Consider the following 20,611-nt stretch of genomic DNA (forward strand, 5'->3'; position numbering starts at 1 on the left):
TCAGGGCCAGACACTAAGGCATCAGACTTCAGTCATGCAAACCTAGACTTAACGTTCCTTCCCAGAGAGAAGTGCTGTTTTGAGAGGCTGGGAGACCTTGGGACAATCCCTTCCTTCCCTGGCCCCTGTTCCTCTGTCACTGAAATGAGGATTAAGTGAGAATGCCCACAAAGGGCTTGTCTTCTCTAGAAGCTCAGCCAACAGTGCTATAATTATTTTAAATTGATGTTATCGGCTAAGTGCCAGGCTACCTGGAAAATTCCTTCAGTTTCCTCTGGGGTCCAGGGAACTGACATCAGGGAGGACCTGGATGGATCCAGTCCCTTCCACCCAACACTCAGACCTTCCACGCTGCCCTCTTCTTCACCGCCTGCAACCTCAGACTGAATTTCCATCTCGAAAGAATGCTCTCAGCCTCAGCCTGCCCCTCCCCTTCACCTCTGGGGTGGGCTTTGAAGATCTCATCTGGACAGAATCGATGTGCTAAGTGCAGGCAAAGACTAATGCTCTGTTACAATTTTTCTACGTACCTCATTTATCTTAATGGAAATATCCTAAATTTTAAATATCCTAATATGATTTTTTTTAATTTATTTATTTTTTAAATTAATTAATTTATTTATTTGGCTGCGTTGGGTCTTTGTTGCTGTGTGCGGGCTTTCTCTAGTTGCAGCGAGTGGGGGCTACTCTTTGTTGCAGTGCGCGGGCTTCTCATTGTGGTGGCTTCTCTTGCTGCAGAGCACGGGCTCTAGGCACGCGGGCTTCAGGAGTTGTGGCACACGAGCTCAGTAGTTGTGGCTCGTGAGCTCTACAGTGCAGGCTCAGTAGTTGTGGCCCACGGGCTTAGTTGCTCCACTGCATGTGGGATCTTCCTGGAGCAGGGCTCGAACCCGTGTCCCCTGCGTTGGCAGGTGGATTCTTAACCACTGCGCCACCAAGGAAGTCCCCTAATACAATATTTTAAAAGTTAATATTGTAATATGTATCTCAATTAGCTTAGCGCAGCCCCTCTCGAGCAGAGGCTGTGGGCTCCATGCCGAGGGACGGGACCCTGCGGACATCATAGGAGGTGGGCCAGGGCCAGAAGGAAGCCCAGCTCTGGCATGAAGTGTTGAGGAGAGCTGCTCGAGAACTTTTGCACTTAGAAGACCCCTGGGCTTCATTATGTTAACAACATGGCCTCAAGGTCCTTCCATCCATAGAAGAAATGCATTTCTCAGCAAATTATTCTACAGCCAGTATTTCTTGAAATTGCATTATAATATCAGAAATGTTGTGGACAGGGCAGAGAACAGAGCGATGCATACTTGGGGTCCATGGTGGGTTCTGAGTGAGTTTCTGGTTTTGCGTTAGGGAGATGGGAACAGGAGCAGATTGCTTTGAGGGGGGGAGCATGAGGGTGTTTTTTGCCTCTTTAAATGCACACACATATTATTGGCTGTTCTTTTCCATCATCACTTTACTCTAAGCAAAGCCTCATTACTTAAAAAAAAAAAAAAAAAAAAAAGCTGGAGCGTCCTAACAATAGTCCATAATTACTTTGCAAATGGTTCTGTGGAGTAATTATGCCATTAGTCCAAGTGCCTTCTACATCAAAGATTTCTCTCTCTCTGCAGTGCCTTATCTATTTGGGTTAGGGAATGAGAAGAAGCTCCCGGGAGCCTGAGTGATGGGGACCCAGGCTGTGGGCACAGGGATTTAGAGATGCCCATCTTAGCACGTCTATTGTCAAACCAACAATTCCTGCAAATGACACCTCCCCACAGGAAGGCAGGATGCTAAGGCAGAGTTCCCAAGGAAAAGAGATTAACAATCAGCCTTTGGAGAAAGCGTATTCGGGCAGCTGCCTCTAAGGATTTCTGGCCACACTAGATAGAGAAGGGAACCTCAGAGCCATCTTTGGCTTTACTCACCAGTTTGTTACGACAGGCTGTGGACATGTGAAGGTCGCCCGTCCTGCAGTTAATAGATCCAAGTGAGAAAACCTTCTGTGGTTCCCATACATCCTAATGAGAGAGGAAAAAAAGCATAGACCGCATTTAGTTGAGGACCTGCTCCATGTCAGCTGCTGTACTTGGCATTTCACTCCTAGTATCTAGTAATTCACACTATATTTATTGCTTCTATTCTACAGATGAGAAACTGAAGCTCAAAAAAATCATCAATGCCCAGGCTTCTCCAATGTTTCTATCCCAGTATCCTAAGCAAAGTGGCTTTTATCCTCAAGGTCACTACCATAGTCAGAAATGGCTGCAGGAGCTCCAGCCATCACATCCATATCTCAGACAGAAAGAAAGAGAATGTGGGGTGGGGGAGAAGGCAAAAGGGCACTTCAAGGAGATTTTCCAAATCCCCACCCAATGGCTTCTGCTTCAATCTCATTGGTCATCCCATTGCAAAGGAGATTGAGAAAGAGTTTTTAGCCAAGCAAGAACTACCTTTAAAAATATAGGGCTCTGTTACTAAGAAAGCAGAAGAGATTGGGACAATGGGTAGGTAAGCCACAATCACTATTCTGCTTTACACACTTTATTTTGTTTAAACACTCACAGTAATCCTGCAAGGTGGATGCTGTTACACCCATCCTGTCAGTGAGGCTCAAAATGTGTAAATCCCTTGCCCAGCACAGAGCAGTTAGTAAGTGGGGCTGACCCAAAGCAGGGTTCAACCACAGTGCCCACTGCCCATCACTGCAACTCCCTGGCAGAGGCCTGACAACAAAGGGCAGGGCAGCAAGTGGGACAAAGCAGGGCTGTACAGTGATGGGAAACGAATGCACACTGGTGGGGAGGCATCTCACCGTGTGCACTGGTGCGGGTTCCTGTGGGGAAAGAGGGGACAGCACGGAGCTGGTGAGACACATGGAGAAGGGCAGGTGCTACACACCTTCTGTGCAGCCTACAGTCCTGGGAGCCCCACAGGGGCCACCTCCAAGAAGGGAAAGACTACAAGGGTCTGTTTCATTGCTCTATCCCTAGTTCTCAGTAGAATCATTAGATCAGTGAATGAATGAACAAACAAATGATTAAATTAAGAAGATACTTTGCAGCCTACTGCCTTCTTCCGGTTTAGATGGATTTCAGAAAAAAAGCTATTCTGAAACAGACATTCCAGACTCAGATTCTGGTTGCCTCAGAACACAGACCACACATGTTGTGACAAAATGTAGAGGCACACAGCAGATCTACCCCCTCTGAACAACCAGTGATGCTTTTTATAATTTTGGTAGCTATTTAAAACTGCATGGTGCAATACATAATTTTTTATTGATCTGTAATTATAAATGTATCTGATCAATTAAATAAGATGATGAATCCATTCGCAGGCTTCTAAGGCATGTGATTCATTTTGATTGATTGATGATTGATTGATTTTGGTTGGTTGCCCTCCCAGAGTTGGGTAGGTAGGTAGGAGGTACCCAAATGTCAGTAGAAAAGACCCCCTGAGTCTCCCAAAATCCTTGACCCTGGCTCCAAATATTCTACTTCATTACGCCCTCCAACCACTACCGTTTTTTAGGAAGTCACCAATTAAAGATTCATCTGGCACAGACAAGGCTGGGAAGGCTAACCCTTCAGCTCTCTGACATCCCCACCGAAGAGGAAGAATTCCTCAGATCTCCAGGGTCCTTTCCATCTCGTGAAAAGCCAGGGGCTCTCAAGCACTGAGGGACTGGGGGTTTCTGAGAGGGGCAGGAGGGGCGACCTCGGAGCCTGCAGCTCTCAAAGTAAAGCAACCTAAATGGTGAGCGACACCTAGGACAGAGGGTGCCTAAGGGCGCTAGGCAGGAGAGCAGCAATGCTTCCCTTTTTCCTCATCAATTACACCTTGACCTCAGGCTCAAATTCCAGGGTTAAACAACGCTTCTGAATCAGCTCATTCATCTTCAGATTTCTGTTACTCACCACCCCAGAGATGCTGATTCAGTGTGTCTGAAGGGTCCCCAATGTGCATTTTTAACAAGGAGGTGGTGACTCCATTGCAAATGAGAAAAACTGCCTTACTCTCTGGGCTACTCCTTGTGACTTGTTAACTTTTCATCCTTTCCACTACCTCTAAGAACAATCGAGTTCAAGGCCACTTAGAAAACATTTACTTATAGGAAGGCAGTGACATAGACACAGTCTGAGATTTACAGGCAGACGGAGGTAGGAGGCGGCATCACGGGCCCCTAGGACCGCAGCCCTAGAAGAAGAGGCAGGCCTGGAGCAAGTACCCCGTGAGCACGGAGGAGGCGGCAGCTGCACACTGCTGCCGAAGAAGGAAGTGCAGTTCCAGCGGGAAGAAGCAGGGGTGGCTTCACAGGAGACAGAATTTGAACTTGCACCCGAAGGGTGCAGAGTTTTAAAATCAAGGGCATGCGGGATGGGTCCTGGGGGAATCCCGCAGTGGCTGCTCTGGTGTTGAGTTGAAATCTACTTCTCGAAGTAAGTCCTTCTGACAGGCCCCAGCTCTACCCAGTTTTTCTCCTGCTGCAGCGACAGCTCTGCATCTCCACCCCAGGGCCACCCAGTCTGGCTTCCCTGCTCTACGCGAGGTTGGGAGCACAGCTGGAGAAGCCCTCCCAGCTCCACGGACTGGGGCCCTCGGGGCTGCCCCCCCCTGCTGGCTCTTGATCAGCTCCCTTTCCCCTTGGCAGCTGCTCAGCCTCCTGTCCTCTCTGCAACATCCCTACATCCATCCGGGTGCAGCCCCACCCGCAACTCCATATAGAAAGCGGGACGGCCACTTGGGCAGAGGGAACACCGGGGATTCACCTTCCAGCCTCGTTCCCACCTGCTTGTCCCCCAGCGCTGGTACCCACAGCTCCACAGCTGGACTCTCACTTCCAGTGGTGTCCGCAGGGCTAGGGAAGGCCTGGCTTATGATGGACATGGCAAACCAATAGGATTTGGTGAACTTCAGTCTGAAAGAAGCCTCCATCACTGCCCCCCACCCCACCCCCAAGCCCTCCTACCCTATCTGCACTCTTACCTGATCCCACTCATCACCATTTCCAGGGAAAACACAGTCCATTCCACATGGAAAATCCCTCCCTTCTGCCCTTGCCTCCCCAGCTCCCCCTCGTCCCCATGACCTGTCCCTGTGGATTTGTCTAAACCAGCAGCTGCCCTCACCTCCCATCTCCCAGAAAGAGGTGAGCTGCCTCCTTGGTAAAGCTCATCCCCACCCCAGGCTCCCTGCCTCTGGCTTTCCACCCTCTTATCCACCCTCCCTCCACACCGCTGCTTCTCAAAGTGTGGTCTGAGAACCACCACACCTGAATCGGCGGAGATGCTTGCTAACCATGCGGATCCCAGGCCACCCACTAGATCTACTGAACTAGACTCTCTGCAGCTGAGGCCCAGGAGTCTGGATTTTAACAAGCATCCCGGTAATATTTTTTCAAATAATAAACACCCCCCCATGACTCCCACACACACTTCCCATCCTCCTAGGGACAGCAGGGTAAAGACCAGCAATCGCAGCCCCACCACCCCGCCACATCCCCCTGGCAGCCCTTAGAATCTGCGGTGCTGAGCCCTGAGCGACCAGAGAGCTGCCAGCTTCCTAAACCCACACTGTTTGTCATACCCCTGTGCCTTCGTCCCTCCTTTCCCCTCTCCAGAGCATTCTTCCCACCCACTTCCATACCCCAACTCGAAACTCCTGAGTCCCCTCCCCAAACCTGCTAAGCCCCCATGCTTCCCACTACAGTAAATGGCACCCCCATCCACCCAGTTGCTCAAGCCTCAAACCTAAAAGTCCTGTTTGGTTCCTCCCTGGCCCTACAGCCCAGTCTCAGCAAGTCATTTGGTCCTACCCTCGCGATGCAGCCCAAATCCACGCACCCTGGACCACACCCACCATCGCTCAGCTGGCCTGCGCTCAGCACATTCTACCCCACGACCTCCTCTTGACCAGTTCATCCCCATCTCTGGCAAATAGCATCTCAGAGAGGCGTTCCCCAACCTCTTGTCCCAAAAGAACTATGCAAAATTAAATCACTTCCTCTTTCTGCACAGGAAATAGCACTCCCTGAAGGTGAAGAAATACCTGTGTTTACTTGTCCATCTTCCAGCTCTTTCGCTATAAGGTAAATAACACAAGGGCAGGGACCCACTTCAAGCAAGTAACCTCTCAGCCCAGCAACCCCTAAGTGCCCTACCATAGACACCCAGTAAATATTCATTGAATGTGAAATGAACTCTTTAAAGTCTTTACAGAAGTTAACTTAATCCACACAGGACCCCCATTACTGTTCCTTTTATTACAGAGGAAGAAACCAAAGTAAGGTGAATTGCAGAGACAGCACAGCAAGTGAAGGACATGGCTGGGATTCGAACCCAGGACAGCCAGAGGTCAGAGCCCAAGCTTCCTTAATCAAACTGCCTCTTCTCAAGGCCAGGACCTGGGGCTTAGGACAGTGTCCAGTCTACTCTACAGATGGTATCAGCTAGCTATGGCTGCATAACAAAATGCCCCACAGCGTATTAGCTTAAAACAACATTTATCATCTCAGTTTCTGTGAGTTAAGAATCCAGGCTGGTTCCGCTGGCTCTGGGTCTCTCAGAAGACTGTAGCCAAGCTGCCAGCTGGAAGGAATTTGCTTCCAAGCTCACTCCCATGGTTACTGGCAGAATTCAGTTCCTTAAAGGCTGTTGGGCGGAGGGCCTCAGTTTCTCCCTGGCTATTAGCCCAGAGGCCACCTGCAGGTCCTTGTCACGTGAGCCCCACCGTGGCACAACTCACAACATGGCAGCTGGCTTCACTGGAGCAAGTGAGAAGGACCAGAGAGGGTGAGAGTGAGGCAGAAATCACAGTCTTTTTGTAACTAGATTAGACTGCTTGGGCTGGCAAAACAAATACCACAGACTTGGGGGAGACAACAGAAATGGACTGTCTCACAGTTCTGGAGGCTGGAAGGCCAAGTTCAAGGTGTTGGCAGGGTTGGTTTCTTCTGAGAGCAATGGGGGAGACCCTGTTCTATGCCTGTCCCCAGATTCTGGTGGTTTGCTGGTGATTTTTGGTATCCGTCAGCTCAGGGATACATCATCCTTCTCTTTGCCTTCCCCTTGGCATTCTCCCTGTGTGTGTGTCTGTCTCTGTGTCCATATTTCCCCTTCTTATAAGGACTCCAGTCACACTGGATTAGAGCTCACTTGACTGACCTCATCTTAACTTGACTGCATGTGCAAAGACCCTGTTTCCAAATACAATCATATTCACCAGTACCAGGGGTTAAGATATAATCTTTTGGGGGGAGGACACGATTCAACCCATCACAGTAACCTAATCTTAGATGTGACATCCCATCGTTTTTCCAGAGCCTCTTGATTAGAAGTGAGTCTCCAGGTCCAGCCCACACCCAAGGGAGGGGATTATACATGAGCCTGGATGTCAGGAAGTAACCATCATTAGAGCCATTTTAGAAGCTGTCTCCCCTACATGTATCCATAAAAATTACTTGAATGAGTAATCCAGCATCTATCATACTTGTACTGTCATTGTTTATACATTTACTTCTCCCCCCGCCCCAGTCTGTGGGCTTCCTGGAAGCAGGGACCATGTCAGATTCACCACTAGAACATTCCTGGCACCTAAAACTGGACCTGCCACATGACAAGATAGGTGCCCAGTCAATATTTATTGAATAAATGAATATATAAGTAAATGAATGAGAAACAGATAATGTTTCTCTCTGTCCAAGGGAGCAATTACTTCTAAACTCTATATTAGGAGAGCATCACAATAGGCCATTGCCTTTATGTGTCTGGGATTAAACGGATTCTTCTCCAGCCAGCCCAATCTTAACTATTGATCAGAAAACTAAACACTTGCTTATTTAAGGGGGAAAAGGCAGCATTGGCTGCGTACAAAGAATTTGTGAGACAAGTCAGGTGTCTGATGAGTAATTTTCTCTGCCATTTTCATAAGACCCACGAGGTACATCTGTTTCATTCACTTTGATCAGAACTAAAAACAACCTCAAACATACTGCCTAATGCAGCATCTACCTGACAGGTGTGCAGGGAGTGATTATATTGTCTCTTTCCATCCCGGAAGCTATTAATGAGAGCCAACATGACTGGCAGCCTAAGACATGAATTCTGGAAGGGGTGGGGAAAAGAGCCAATCAGAGCAAACAGACTCTGTGGAGAAACTATGGGGTGGAGAGCACAGAGGCCACGTGGAGCTCTTCATAGGATGAGAAATGAGGGTCAAAGCCAGAGCCTTCACTGGAACCTTGTCCAAACCACAGGCCAGGTTCTCAGAACAGGAATCAGGCAATTGGGTCTGCTCTTGACACTCACAGGAGATATGGCGGATCAGTTTTAGAGAGCCGATATGTCAAAATAAAATACTCATCGACAGAGCATGCGTGGGAAGTGGTGTCTGTATTATTCTGGAAAGAAGTGGACCGGGACTCGGGAGGTGTGTGTTGGAACCCTGTCCCTGTCCCTTGCTAGCTCTGTGATCTGGAGAGATCTTCCTGAGCCTCAGTCTCTCTGGCTGTAAAAGGGGGATAACAGTCCTCACAGAGTAAAGTATGTGAACATTTGCATATTACAATATCTGTCAAACAGTCCAGATCCCAGGCGGTTCTCAGAACACACTTGGTCATCAGCTTCCTGTTACAGGACTCAAGCTTAGCCTTGGTTTGGGAAGTAGCTCGGCAATGATTTCCAAAAACTAATTTTTTGGCTGAATGACTAGGGAGAAATCAGTGTGTCTGTTCTGCAGAGCTGTGTCACGAACCATTGCTTCTGTGGCTTCTTGAGCTATGTCCTCTTGTCGTGTGTGTGTGTGTGCATGTGAGTGTGTGTATGTGTATATGCCTGTGTGCATGCATATGTGTCCGTGCACACTCACACCTGCACATATGCATGGATGTGCTCAGTTTCTGGGCCTCCAGCGATTTCTTGTGCTGTCAGACTTTGACAAAATCCTAATAAAAGCAGGGTGATTGCTAAGCAACTTCTAGGGGCTCCACTCAGTCCACTGGATGGAAAATCATCTATATTCATCCACCAGCCTTAAGGGATATAGTGCAAGGCTTAGAAACACAGACTGTTTCCAAACGGCCCGAGTTCTAATCTCTGCTCTGCCCCTCTCCTCGTATGACCTTGGGCAAGTTACTTATCTGCTGTGCCTTCGTTTCCACATCTGCAAACTAGAGATAGTCGTGGGCCCACCTGGTAGAGCTGTCATGAGGATTAAATGAATCAGGCTTTAGTGCAGAGTTACAGCCCGCAGGAGGCCTCCTGGTCCTAACACGGCCATGTTCTGCTTTGCTTGGATGACTCTGGGAGGTAGAACACTGTCAGTCCTTTCAACATGCCTTCCAGGGCGAGCAAATTCATCCAGCACCCAGTGCACAATCAGTGCAAGCTTGGCAGATGAAAATGAATTCATGAGTAAATGCAAAGAATCATACTTGCTATAATAGAGTCCACTGAGAAAGAAAAAGCCAGTCTGTGTGTTCAATCTTTTAAAAGACACATGCCATCTAAGAGTATTTGGTATGGAGGAAACTACTGAAAATTAATCCCTTCTATCTTTTGGCTGGGGCTTTGGATGTTCTCATGCTGAGCAGGACTGAACATCATATGGAGAAGGGAAAAGGGGTGTCCTGGGCAGCCCCCCAGACACCCAACCACAGGCCAGCTTCCCCATCATGGCCAAGACATGGCTACTCTCAACGGGACACCGCAGGGCCCGAAGCCCTGGGGGCAGCCATTGCCTTCTGGCCACCCCCAACACAAAACTCTCTGAAAATGTCTCCTCTCTCATCTTGTCAAAATCCCCCTCCTGCATGACTGGGAAGCTGTCGGTGTGATCTACAACCCCCAGGCAGGCCTGGAAAATGAGCTAAATTGCCTGAGTCACTAGCAATGATAGAATCATTCTACAGGAAATTGGAAATCAATTCATGTCATCACTGTACAGAACTCCTTTATCAAGAGTTCCAGCTCACCCTGTAATGCAACCATGAAGGACTTGAAGGCCAATATGGTAACAACAGGAAGAGAAAGGGCCGTGTGTGTGTGTGTGTGTGTGTGTGTGTGTGTGCGTGTATGTGTGTTTATCCAAAAACACATCAACATCCAAAGACAGTGCCAAACCCCTCAGGCTGGCGGAAGACCTCGGCATCCAGCAGATGGAGATGTTGCGTCCTAGGAAGCTGAGAACTAAGTTGTGCATCCGCTATGGAGTTTAATTGAAAATGAGATGCTCTTCCTGGAACCTGGCGCATGCCCTCCTCAGCAGAGCACCTCTGCCTGCGCTGGGCTAGTGCACAACGAAGAGCAGTAGTAGCCATGGTCCCCCCTGCACAGAGCACCTGGACATCCTCGAGGAATCTTCAGGTATGTTGTCCCAACCGACAGCACAAAGAGTTTTGGTTTGCTTTTGATTTGCGATGGGCTTGGCTTGCATGGTTGGATCGTTTTGTATTTTGAGAAGCAGCAAGGCCATAAAAGTTATCCAAAAGATCTGTGTTCAAGTCCTGACTCTTTCACTTACATATACTCACATAGAGAGTATTAGAAAAACTGCTGAATTTCTCCGAATCCCACTTTTCTACATTGTCCATAAAATATAGAAAGTAGCACACATAGAGTTGTGATGAATGAAGTAAATAAGTTTGTATATGGAGAAATGCCATGTAAATTTACAATGATACATAATGATGGGTTATAATATTGGTGTAGCTGTTTACACATTAGGCCACTGGACAAACTGAGCCCCAAAGACGTAGAATGACTTGCCTAAAACTCGTTCATGTGAAAATAAGAGTAATCACTGGGACTTCCCTGGTGGTGCAGCGGTTAAGACTCCAAGCTCCCAGTGCAGGGCACCTGGATTTGATCCCTGGTCAGGGAACTAGATCCCACATGCATGCTGCAACTAAGAGTTCACATGCCACAACTAAGGAGGCAGCGAGCTGCAACTAAGGAGCCCGCTGGCCACAACTAAGGAGCACACTGCCACAACAAAGAAGCAGGCGAGCCACAACTAAGGATGCTGTGAGCCACAATTAAGACCTGGCACAACCTAAATAAATAAATAAATGTTTTTTTTAAAAAAAGAGTAATCACCAAGATTTATGTTAGATTATAAAACACTTGCTTGTTCATTGTGGATTTTGGAATAAGGATCTAATAGGGAGGATCATTCTCCTCCTTCTTGTAAGGAAGACATTTGGAGAGCATCAGGGAAGAGCTCACAGACTGAGGATTAGGGACCTTGGTCCTTTTCGCCACTGGACTCACTCTTACTTTAGAGACCTCTGGGTACCCCAAACCTCACCCTTCTTAGTGGTTCTAATAAGCTCCCCCATAAGAATCATCATCCTAGAGAATTCTGAATATCATAGGCTCACACTGTCAAATTCCCCTCAATGATCACTGACAGGAGAACATAGGTTGGAAGAGGGGCAGCGGATGGCTGCTCCCATACCTATGCGTATCACAGACACCCTCCCATGGCTTGGCTCAAGTGCCCGTCTCCCCCAGGAAGTCTCCCTGATTGCACCAACCCTCAACGAGCTCTTGAAATCATTGCCTCGTCTATCCCATTATTTGCACCTATTTCTTCTTTTTTTTCTTTCAATGTGTAAATCTTGCCTCCCAATCTGACTGCAAGTCCCTACAGGAAGGAGGCCACACCTCTATCCTTGAGTGTCCAAGTGCTATGCTATGGATTAGGGCCACCAGGAGATGCTCAAGAAATCTTTGATGAAGAGGAGGAGGATGAAGAATTTTCATTCCTCACTGGATGCAAATAGTTGTAGGTCTAGTGGAGAGGCCAGGGCTAAAAGTTACAAATTTGGCAGACTTCATGGCATGATTTTAGTACGCCACATAGGTACTCACCCCAAAACTTGCAACCACATGGTTCTGCGTGATACCTGGGTCTTAGCAACTCAGCTGGCAGAAAAAGAGAAGAACCAAACCAACCAGCTGCAGACCAGTTGGCCCTGGGAGGGTTAACCAGGGTCTAGTAGACGAAGTCTGGACTGTGGTGAACTAAAATGTGGCTCATGGGAATTCCCTGGCAGTCCACTGACTAGGACTCGGCGCTTTCACTGCTGGGGCCTGGGTTCAATCCCTGGGAACTAAGATGCCACAAGCTGTGTGGTGCGGCCAAAAAAATTTTTTTAATAAATAAGTAAATAGAATGTGGCTCAGGAGCACATGGAGATTCAAGGGAACGCATTCAGGGGGCAGGGTGCTGCTGAGGAAGGTCAGGCAGCAAGTGATACCCGAAGTCAGAAGGAAGCATCTTCCCTGTCCCGGGCATCAGGTCACAGCCCAAGGACCATGTACATGAGGGAAGCCCAAGGGAGTCAATGTAATAAAGAATCTGACTCCATTTTGGATGTTTGACTGCTGCCAGCTTCCAAGTCCCACCACTCTCCTTCCCCACCTGCCCCACAGCTGGGCAAGATGATAGGAAAGCCAAGGCATAGGTAGGAAGATCAAACCACATGTGCACGGGAACACTCACTTTGGCCCCACCCCCTGGCCACCTACTATGGACTGAATTGTTGTGTCCCCCCAGAATTCACATGCTAAAGCCCCAACCCTCAATGTGATGGTATTGGGAGATGGGGCCTTTGGGAGGTGATTAGGTCATGAGGGTGGAGCCCTCAGGAATTAGATTAGTGCCCTTATAAAAGGGACCCCAGAGAGCTCCCTTGCCCCTTCTGCCATGTGAGGACACAGTGAAAAGATCACCATCTATGAACCAGGAAGCAGGTTCTCTCCAGACACTGAATCTGCCGGCACCTTGATCTTGGACTTCCCAGCCTCCAAAACCTTGAGAACAAATTTCTGTTGTTGAAGCCACCCAGTCTACGGTATTCTGTTATGGCTGCCCAAGCTCACTAAGACACCACCATAAAACCCCAAGCCAATCTCCTTTCCCTGTGTTCTCATGCCATTGTCAGAGCAGCCTGGGGGCCTACCCTCCTCTCCCCAGAAAGCCTCATTATGTGAGTAATAAATCCTTTCCTATTCTCTTAGTGCATCTGTGGCATCATCAGCCTCGATATCTGAGCCACATTTTTTAGGAGGAGGGGTTGATCCCACCTTGGTGGGGTAACCATAACAGCCAGCAAGCCTCAGGGAGGATTTCCAACCCCCAACAGTCAAACAAGCTGGGGCTTGGGGCTTAGAGCAGGGAAACTGGAATTCAAGTCAGTGGTTCTAATTGGGCTGACATGGAGCAGAGGTGAGGAAAGACTAAACTTGAGAAACCCTGGGCTCCCACAAGACCAATGCCACACCCCACCCTCTGGTGCTGACTTGGGCAACTGCAGGGCTGAGCCTGCAAGTAGAGGCACGCACACTGCTACCCAGGAAGGACAAAGGAAAGCAAGGGCTGACTTGGCACAGCATGTTAATGTAAAGAAATTCTCACTCTAAGATAAACATTGGCTCTGCCCCAGCCATGCCCACCAGTAACCTTTGGAGCAAAGCATTCAAGGTGTAAGCTGAGCAGAAACTATAGATTGGCTCCTTCTAACTACTCCCAGGCCTGTGTTTCTTGCCTTCCTTTATTTTAGAGGTGAGAAAGCTGAAATATTCCATCTTTAGTCTCCTTTTCAGCTAGCGATGACACTGACAGAGTTTTGGACAAGGAGATATAGAAAGAAATTTTCTAAGGAAACCAGCTCCCCCAAGTTAAAAAGATGAAGCCCAACAAGGAAAAATCCCTTTGTCTCTTCCTACTTCCTTCTGCCTGGAATGCAGGTGCAAAGCAGCGAAGTGCAGCAGCCACACTGTGACCATGAGGGTGGAAGAGACATGCTAAGGATGATGGGACAGAAAGATAGAAGGGCCTGAATCAGCCCTGAATTGCTCTCCTGTGAGCTTCTGATTATGTGGGGAAAATAAACTGTTGCTTGGTTAAGGCACTATAGTTGATTTTCTCCTACGCATAGGCAAACTGTGGGTAAAACAACTGGCACATCAGCAAAGCTAGAGGAAATACCCATTGATGGCTGACCAAGAGCACTTACTTTAGTGTCAGATCTGACAGACCTGAATCAGTGTCCCATCTCTGACTTCTTATAAGCTAGGTGGACTTGGGCAAGTTACTTAATCTCTCCAACCCTTAGTTTCTTCATCTGAAGAATGAATATGATAATAGTATCCACTTCAAAGAGTGACTTAAATGCAAACTTCAATGCAAAGCACTTAGCCCAGGGCCTGGCACAGAGAGAGTCCTCAGCAAATGCGGGTTATTTTGGTTAAACTGGTTCTTTCCACAAGGTCAATGCTCCATTTTCCTTGAAGGAACAATTATGAATAAGCTAATTATACCTTTTTTTCTTTCTTTTACTTTTCAACCACTTAGGGGCATTTATGCTGCCATGATATTCATGTTCGGAGGCCAGTGGGTCACATAAATGAGTCTCTAAAGACTCACTCAGAGAGACACTGGAGTTGTCGACTGTTGCCCCTTCCCTAACATGAAGAGTAGAGACGGGTCTTTAGAAGGGCTTTGAGTGTGTCCCAAGAGGAGTGTCAGGATCAAGCCCCTGTGTTCTTAGGGACAGTGGGCTGGGCCAGTTTTCCAACTAGGAAGTAGAGAGGGAAATCTAGGGGGTAGAATATCAAAGAACCCCTCCCCTGACCCCTCTGTATGAAATCTTTCTAGCAGATGATGGAAGCTTTCCTTCCATAATGAGCACTGATTCTCAAATGCAAATCCACTGGGGACAGAGGACACAAGAACCTCAATTCTCTTTAAAGTATGGATGACTGGCATTGGGGTCTTTCTGGAAAGCAGGGTTTCAATGCATTGAGGTCTTTGCAGAAATCAGTGGAGGAAGTGAGAAAACTAAAGTGCAGAAAGAGGAGGTCATTGCCCAGTGATGTACTCTGCAACGTTCACAGTTTTGCCAGAAGTCACTCTTCCCTGTTGGTCCAATAACAATCCCCGAGTAACGTGTTCTGTCCCTGTAGAGTTTTCCAGGCCTTAAATTCACCCCTTCCTCTCCTTCCAGAGATCCCTAGCCATTGGGAGCCAAAATAGCCGCTGGACTCATGCCGGGAAAGTGCCCAGTCACCGCCAAAACATAGGGCACAGTGGAACTCCCACCTCCCACCTCAGGACCATCACAGTAAGGCTTGTCCAGGGATGTGCTGTGACCTGCAGACCCCGCTTCCAATGTTGCCCACAACCGGCTGAGTGATGAGGTCCACTTAGGCCAGCTGGCTCCATCAGGCAGTCAGGGCTGGAGCAGAGAGGGCTTGCCAAGAACTTGGGGACTCAATAAACCTCAGCCAATGGATTCCAAGTTCTGACCCATGAGACAAGCCTCTCCCCTCCCGTGGAAAAGGAGTAAAAACACAGGAAAAGCAGAAATCCTCTCTCTCAAGCAGGGATGGGGGTGTGTGCTCACACACACATACACACACATTTAAGCACGACCTCATTTGATCTTCTCAACAGGCCTGCGAAACAGTCTGGGCAAATATTATTATCTCAATTAATAGGTGATCAAATTGAGACTCAGCAAGTTTAAACAACTTGGCCAAACCCAATCCCACCAATAAACGCAGGCCCGGGCTCTGGGGCCGACCACTCTCTGCCTCTCTGCGTAATTGCCCTAAATAACTCCCATATGCTCCACAGGGAGGATCGGGAGGCCACCTTTCCCCTCAACGGCAGCAAGGAGGTTTTAAATTTGTATTTTTTCAAAGTGCAGAGATGTTTTCAATAGTTCCTGCCTCGGTAAGCCTTCTCCTCTGGATGAAAAAGAATCCGGTTGGCGAGCCTGCCCTACAGATGGCCGCAGCTAAATGCCTAACAGCTTGGGTCCTGCATCTGATTGCAAGCGATGAAGAAAAACAAAGGAGGCCTTAAACCGTGGCAAGGCCTGCCTGGCTTCGGCACATTCTTTTGCGGCGATATTCAAGATGTGTGCGACGGCCGCATTTCAATAATTTTTAGTGTGTTATTCTCTCGAATCTTTGAAGTTTCTCTTATGGAGAAAACATTTTCTTTCTTGGTTTTTTTAAAAATGCAAAATATGGGAGCCTTACGATCTTAACTCTCACAGCTCATAAAGACTTGTGCAGAAGCGGTAGCCAGGCCCGTAAGGCCTATTTCCTGTTCTCCAGGAGAAATAAAATCCCCTCTCCATGTGACCCAGCTACCACGGCCTCTTTGTCACAGGGAGAAGGAAACACTTGCTGTCTACTGGAGCCTCCAGGCCTCTCTTGGAGACAAGAAAGAGGCTGAGGATGAAGCCACTTTCCAGGAGGCAATAAAGTCTAGATTCATCTGAGAATCAAGGCAATGCACAGAATTCCTCTTAACATGTCTGCCTAATTCCTCCTTTCCTTGAAATACTGCCTTGCACCCAATTACACCAACAATCTTTTTCAAATACCATTTCTGACCCCGCACTCCCTTTTCAGGAAACTTCTGAGGCTCTCTACGGCCCATTGTGTCAACACAAAACTCTCTAACCCCAGGCCCGAACATCCTGCTACGTGTCACCCACAGTGTCAGCTCTGCAAGGGTCCCTTCTCACCCAGCCTCTGCCCCTTTGCCTAAGCAGTCTCTGCCATCTGTTATCTGCTCTGTTACTGAAGCCCCAGCCCACCTTGTCTCTGGGCCTTCACGGGTTTCCTCCACCACTGTGTTTATCCAAATGATGCCTTTGGCCTGGGAGTCAGGCAAACCTGAGTTCAAATCCTCTGCCACTTAAAGACAGGTCATACCTTCTGGACAACATTATGAGAGTTAAAACCAGTAGGATGATACAGGTATACTTTCATGCCTGGCACAGAAGAGGCATTTTACCACATCTGGGTGAAGACGCCCAAACAATTCCATCCATCAACGTGGAGAAAGGCATGGAAGTGTTGTATGGCATTTGTTGGCTCTTCTTTATAGTAAAGATGCTTCAATGCATATAATGTATGTAATTTTAAGATTCACAAGCAACGCTTTCCTCCAAGCAGCCTGTCCTAACTCACCTGACATTTGTCTACACCCCTTTCCTTTCTTCCTAATGAGACTACCAACTTGGGGGTTGGTTATGCTTGCTAACCAGTCCTACCCTAGGTAAGTCTTCACTCCTTTGCTTTGTGCTAATAATCCCTGCCCTACATCAGGGCAGTTCGGCATCAGAGCGCACGGGACTGAGGCCACACTGATCAAGGAGAGAAAGAGGAATGTTAGGGTGTGAGGAGGGGGCATTAGGGTGGCCCCCAGATTCAGGAACCTCATCACAAAGGCTGGTCCCAGGGGTGGAGCAGCCCAGGAGCTAGGATCCAAAAGATCACGATGAAGTCTAGCATGTCCCCACTGGGGACATGTCATCTGGCAGGCTGGTAGGGCCCATGGATAATCCCCACCTGGGAAAATAAATAAATGAATGAGAAAGAAATGGACTGCCAAAGTCTGGATCTTCCAGATCAGAGTAGCCACTTTCTACTTCTAAGCAACACGGAGATATGTCCAACCAACCAGATATTACTCAGGTACCTGAAAATGTGAAGCAAAGTTCCTTCAACGACCTTCTCCCTAAGAATGTATGGCTGGAGGTGGTCTCACAGGGGATAGTGGGGTCTTGGGAGGGCTACGGGGTGGAAGGAAGAGCCACTAAGGGCACCTTGAGGAGAAGCCAGGAAGCCAGAAGGTTAAGACACATGCCCCTGCCCCACCAGAAGCCAGCAGTCCATATAATCAGCTCTAAGGGGTACAGTGAGCTCAGATTCCACGGGTGAGGCAGGTGTTGGCATCCAGAGGATATATAATGTAGTTAGGAGGTTAAACAGGGAGCTGATATTCAAAAAACCATGCAGAATTCGAATAACACATACAGCAGCCTAATTCCAGGCCACACAGTTAGCAGAGAAGGTGCCTTCAATTTACTGTGTAGACCAAGCTAGCAGATGGCAGTAGTGGTAGGGGTTTTTTTAATGCTTTCTCTGGTAACAGAATATATCCTACTTTCAAAGACACACACAGACAAGACAGATCCCATCTTCAGAAGTAGTTGTAAGTCTCAGGTCTGTGATCCCCCTCACTGCAGTGATTGGTTGGTGAAGGGTCACATGACCAGAGCTGAACCAATGGGAGTCATCCCTGGAACTTTGGCTGGAGTTGTGGTTGGCGGGCCGTGCTTTCTTTTCACTGGGATTCCCCAGCTTTAAGGACAATGTGGATCTACAGCTGTTGAAGGCCATCCTTGCCAGCACATGGGGAGAGCCTGCCTGAGAATGAAACTCGTCCAGAGAAAAAGAAGCAGGAAATGAAAAAGATAGAGACTCCCAATGATTAATGGTTTAAAACCCTGGATCCAAATGTACCTTGAACACATCTTCCCTGGGACACAAGCCAGTAACTCTTTTTTCTTTTAAGTCAGGTTTCTGTTACTTGTAACTAAAATCATTCTGACTTATACACCTGGCTCATTGGCTCAGGGCCAGGCTGATTCATTCTTCAGGTGTCTTGTCTTCACTCCTGGATGCTAAGCAAGATTGAGGCAGGCAAAAGCGGGACTGGGGAGCTCATGGCACCTCTTAGTTTACCCACCTTGGCACAGTGAAAAGGACCCAGAATTTGGCATCAGGCCGACTGTATTCAAATCTCTATCCTTCCATTTACAAGCCGTGTGACCCAGGTTGGTTATTTAATCACTCTAGGCCTTCATTTTCCCAACTAAAAAATGGTAACAATAACATTTCCCTCGTAGGCTTTTTGTGAAGTTTTAATGAGATTGGGAATATAAAGGACTTGATCCCGCGTCTGGCTCACAGTGGGAGTTTGATAAATGGCAGCAATTTTATGTCACCGTGGTGGGTTTGTCCTAGCATGTTCAGCACTGGGAACAAGAACGGCATAGATTATTGAAACTTATAAATAAGGTCCTCAAAATAGCATTGCCGCCAATGATTTCAATCTTCTCCCATGTCTTTTTTTTTCTCTCTTTTTTAACCAGAGCTGCTAAATACCAACCAAATTGCCCAGAGGGATATGAAAGAAGGAGAAAAATCACAGTGCTGTAGCCTCCGGGTGGTGACAACTGGACCCAGGGGTGACATCCCAAGCTGCCTCCTCTTTTCGGCTACAGAATGGAGAATGCAGGGCCCCGAGTCACCCGCAGTCTGTGTCCCAGCCACTTTCCTCCTCCAGCTTGGGCGCAGGGGCGCATGGAGCAGAGGCACCCACTCTGAACTAGGAATCTGGAAACCTGGGTTCTATGCTTGGTGTCATGTGGCACCTTTCACAGCCAACTGTGCTTGGCTAGGCCTCAGTTTCCCCATCTGTAAACTGGGAGTGCAAATCAGATGATCTCTGAAGTCCCTCTCAGATAGGAACCTTTGAATTTGTAGAGGCCAGCCTTCACTAGGGATCCCCTCTAGGAGTTTCAAAATAACACTCCCGCCTAAACTTCCCACAAGATCTCCCTCCATGGAGTGCAGCTTGCATGCCTTCAGGGGTAAGTTCAAATCAAATCATAACATTGGTGCGGCATATAGCCTTTTGTCCTACTGCAGGCGGCATCCAGAGGTGCTCAGGGATGGAGATTAGCGGGTGGCGTCATTCTCAGAGTGCTGTCCCCAGACCCACAGCATCAGCATCATCTGGGAACCTGTGAGAGATGCAAATCCTGAGGCCCCCAATCCACAGCAACGGCAGCGGGGGCGGGGGACAGCAATCTGTGCTCTAACAAGGCTTCTAGGGAATTCTGACACACACCACAGTACATTCTAGAGCTGTGTTGTCCAATATGATAGCCGCTAACTATGTGCGCCTATTTAAATTTAAACTGGTGGAAATTACATTTTATTTGAAAGTCAATTCCTCAATCACACTAGCCACATATCAAGAGCTCAAGAGCCACATGGCTAGTGGATACCATACTGGACAGTGAAGAAATAGAATATCTCCATCATTGCAGAGAATTCTGTTGGAAAGTGCTTCTCCGAGTGTGGTCCGTAGACCAGCATCACTGCCTTTTGCTGGGAGCTTGTTAGATGCAGACTCTCTAGCCCTGCCCCAGATCTGCTGGATCAGAACCTGCATCTTCACAAGTTCCCTGGGTAATTGGAAAGCACCTTAAAGTCTGAGAAGCACTGGGTTGAACCATCCAGAACAGAAGAACTGGGTGGCTGCCATACACCGCCAAGTAGAACAGCACAGAACCCACGAGCATTAGGACACGGCGACATCGCAGCCTCCATGAACCAGCACGGCCATGACTGCCCAGCCCAACAACACAGTGGCTTCCAAACAGCTCAACTTTGCGACTGACATGAGTCACAGGCATCGTGGCCTCCATAAATGACAACCACGTTGCTGTTACTATACAAACAAGGTCATGACTATACAATACCCCATCACAGTTGCCAGAAGCTACATTATTGCCCTCTATATCATCGTATCCAATTGTCAGCTACCCCCCAGTGGGGGTTCCAAATTGGACCTGGGAAAGAGGGCTTCTCCAGAAACCTATGAGAGGCAGAGACCCTTCAGGACTTATTGCCACAAAGCCCTCAATGGCTGTGGGGTTTGCCAAGTCTGCCTGTGGTGTCTGATCCCCGCCGATGCTGAAACTCACATTCAGCATCAGGCTTCCTGTGCTGCCATGGAAAGG

General features: G+C 48.2%; 1 long non-coding RNA gene across 1 annotated transcript in view; it reads right to left on the minus strand.

Annotated features, from left to right (window-relative positions):
• The window catches only part of LOC309612682, a 399,141-nt gene that overhangs the window by 221,796 nt on the left and 156,734 nt on the right, over window positions 1-20,611 (minus strand). The window contains exon 2 of the long non-coding RNA XR_014235335.1: window positions 1,914-2,006. This is a non-coding gene — a long non-coding RNA (uncharacterized lncRNA). The remainder of the gene's footprint in view (window positions 1-1,913; window positions 2,007-20,611) is intronic.

This window comes from Balaenoptera borealis (assembly GCF_965194805.1).
Source record: "Balaenoptera borealis genome assembly, chromosome: 16".
NCBI classification, from domain to species: Eukaryota; Metazoa; Chordata; class Mammalia; order Artiodactyla; family Balaenopteridae; genus Balaenoptera; species Balaenoptera borealis.